This window comes from Phodopus roborovskii, unplaced genomic scaffold (assembly GCF_943737965.1).
Source record: "Phodopus roborovskii unplaced genomic scaffold, PHOROB, whole genome shotgun sequence".
Classification (NCBI taxonomy): domain Eukaryota; kingdom Metazoa; phylum Chordata; class Mammalia; order Rodentia; family Cricetidae; genus Phodopus; species Phodopus roborovskii.
The window spans coordinates 6171495-6175071 of record NW_026126415.1 but is presented as its reverse complement, the minus strand read 5'-3'; positions in this window follow the sequence as shown (position 1 = coordinate 6175071).

Genomic DNA, 3577 nt, shown 5'->3' with positions numbered 1-3577 from the left:
AATTTCTACTACAGGAGATTACATGGGTTTTTGAAAGATTCCTGGAATTGCTGATGCTGATGGAGAATGGATTGTGGGCAGCAAGGATAGAAAAAGCTCAGTAGGTGGTTCTTGAACAAATGAGAGAAAATAACCCCTAGAAAGTAAGTCCTCAGCACTGAGACAGAAGCTCCAGCAATTATTTAGATTAATTATATTCTTGGGACTTACTAGACCGAGGACTTAAGAGACGGTGGTAAGACTCTTAAGACTGCCCAACTTTCTGGTTTGGGCGAGTGGGAAGGTGGCAAAAATTATAAAGAATTTAGGAAAAGTTTGAGCTGGACTTAAATTTTCTCAGCTCACTTGGTGAAAATTGCAAATAAGATTTGGCTGGAATTGGGAAATACACACCCAGAGATCAATGGCTTTTGCAATGCTAATTGAAGATTTAAAAGAATGAAACAAAGATTGTGACATTAGAAAATTAGGAGGGCTGAAGAGATGGCTCAGTGGTTAAGAACACTGTCTGCTCTTCTAGAGGACCTGGGTTCAAGTCCCAGGGAGCACTACCAGGTGTAAGGATTCAGGCACTATGCTGGCCTGCCCGTCACCTGGCAGAATGCACTCAGGCACTGCTCTGGTCAGCCCAGTGTTCCGTGAATACTATCTGCATGCAGTGTCACCTGGCAGAATGCACTCAGGCACTGCTCTGGTCAGCCCAGTGTTCCGTGAGTACTATCTGCATGCAGCTGTAAAGGTCCACTTAACGTTCTTTGCTCTTTCTACTCCTGTTTTCCTCTTCTGTACTGTCTCTTTACCTCTTTTCTCTTCCTTTCACACCTCCCTCCTCCCTTCTAATAAAACTTCTCAAGCTCTGTCTGCCTGGCATGTTTGTTCCCTGCCTCGCATGCCATGGAATCCATCATGGCCCCTAACACAGGACCCCCCCCCCCCCAGCTTTATCCTAACATTGGTGCAAAAGATTAACACCAGGTAGACACTGCATGCAGGTAAAACACCCATACATACAAAATAATTTTTAAAACTCAGGTAAAGTTAAGAGATGCCCACAAGCTGGGTGGTGGTGCACATCTTTAACCCCAGCATTGGGGAGGTGGATCTCTGTGAGTTCGAGACCAGCCTGCTCTACAAGCGCTAGTTCCAGGACAGCCTCCAAAAAGCCACAGAGAAACCCTGTCTCGAAAAACCAATATATATAAAGAGAAGCCCACAAAAGCATTACAGAAGAGCACAAAGAAAGCAAACTATTGTGTCTTGGATGCCTAGATGTTTTTAAATTTTGTTGTCAGTATTGCCAGAAAGCTGAAACAAAGATCTATTAGGTTTAGTGAGGCAGGGGCCAGGGGCATTGGTGATTTCAGTGAGAATCACTGCATATATTAGGAAAGAAAACAATGGATTTAAGGAGCAAATAGGGAGACAAGGAGATGGATAAGTATGGGCCACTTGAGAAAACTGACTTTAGGACTCTGGTACTAGAGAAATTAGTCAGTTTTTTTTTTTTTTTTTTTTTTTTTTGATAATAGCATGGGGTATAGCTGATGAAAAAAAAAGACATTAAAAGAAAAAAAAAAAAACAAAAACAAAAAACCACCAACCATTAAATAACAGAATTCACAAAAGAGGCAGGAATGTCTAGTAAGGTTGCTTCCTGTAGAGGAAGATATAAATGGATACAGATGTATTTGTGTACATTTCACTGTTAATGTTTTTCCTGTAAAGCGACTAATGAGAGGTTAGAGGGATGACGCAATTGAAAATGGCCCGAGGGAATACAGCAATCACTAGCACTGCAGACAGGCTATGTGACAGTGGTGATTCTGAATTTACAACAGCAACATCTACCAGAACCACGGCTTCTGAATGCCATGTTGTGCTCACAGGACCAACATAAGGCAGCATCGTACATGAGCTTAAGTTACTCCTGTCTGTCAAAGTCCAGTCAAAGACCACCAGGCTCAAAGCCTGTTTGTGTTGGCAAAATTGGAAGGGTTTCCTTCACAAGGGGATAGAGTGCCATCTTTACTAAAAGTTCTTGAAGAAAGATTCCGAGGAAGTCCTGGGGGAAGGGAGACCAGTTTGGGGGAAGAGGCTGTTTCTGCAACAGTATAAAAAGCAGAATTTGAGTGCTGCCACGAAACAGGAGCAGTTCAGGAACTGGGTCTCTCTGGTAATGGATGAGCAGAAGCAGTTCTTGGTCAGTTTGCTGGAAACACAAGGCTAGTGTCACAACAGCACTTTAAACCACTTTAAACTCTAGCAGCCTCTTGGACATAAGCTCTACGGTTCCCCCAAGTATATGTTCTCTATCATTGTGACAAGCCCAGTCCACTGAGATACAGCATGTTCTTGCCTTCTAGCTAAGATAACCTGACTGCCTGGCTAAGATCAATATTTGTTTTGTTGTCACAACTCAAGACTGATATTGAGTGGCACCAGTGCCTATCTACTCCTATTTCTACAAGACATTCATATTTGTTCCTCGTCAAGACATGCATTCTACAAGACAATGCGACACAAAACCAACTCATTAGATTCAGAACCAAGAAAATGAATATAGCTGTAAGGCTTCTTCCTGTTTTGGTATGCCCAGGCTCAGAATCCAGTGAAAATGCTGTCAGAGGTCCAAGAGAAATGAAGCCATCTGCAAAATGCCAATGTTCTGGTCAACAACTCAGGTCTAGACCTAGCTTTAGTCTTCATGGTCACAAGGTGGCTGCAAGGATCACAGCCCCCAGCTGCTCAAGCTGTCGCCATTCTACTCTTACTAAGGCGTTTTTACTGTTAGTGCTAGGGATGGAACTTAAGGCCTTCTGCACGCTAAGCAGATGAACTAGCCCCACTAGACCCTGGGTAGTTTTTTTATGTAGAATCTACAATGCATGTAGATAATGTTGATAGTTACACAGAGTATAGTAACTGGTGACAATGAGGTGAGTGGTCAAATACCGGATGTTTACAGTGACCACTAGATGTCTAAAATATATGCAGCCCAGTTGTCTCTTGGTAATTTTGTCTTCAGGCCAGAAGAGGGCACCTGTATTCTTTACAGATGGTTGTGAGTCACCATATGGTTGCTGGGAATTTAACTCAGGACCTCTGGAAGAGCAATCAGTGCTCTTAACCTGAGCCATCTCTCCAGCCTCTCTTGGTATCTGTTCTAATATGCTGTTAACTATTAGGTTCTAGACTGCAGGCTGTGCTAGTATGACAAATTCCAAAATATCCAACTACACATGTACTCGTTCTTTATAACATGGACATGGACTCTAGAAACTAATGTATTAATTTCTCAGGTTCATTTATTTGTTATCAAATTCACTTATTCAATTGACATTGAGTATCTACTTTTTTTTTTCCAGACAAGGTTTCCTTTGTGTACTCTGTAGACCAGGCTGGCCTCGAACTCACAGATATTCGCCTGTCTCTGCCTCCCAAGTGCTGGGAATAAAGGCATGTGCCATCACCTCCTAGTTGAATATCTACATTCTTACAGCGATTTCTCTAACTTTTAAACCTTTTTTTCATGTAATCAAGCTTAACAACAAATTCTTTAAAATACCATTTCAAAAAC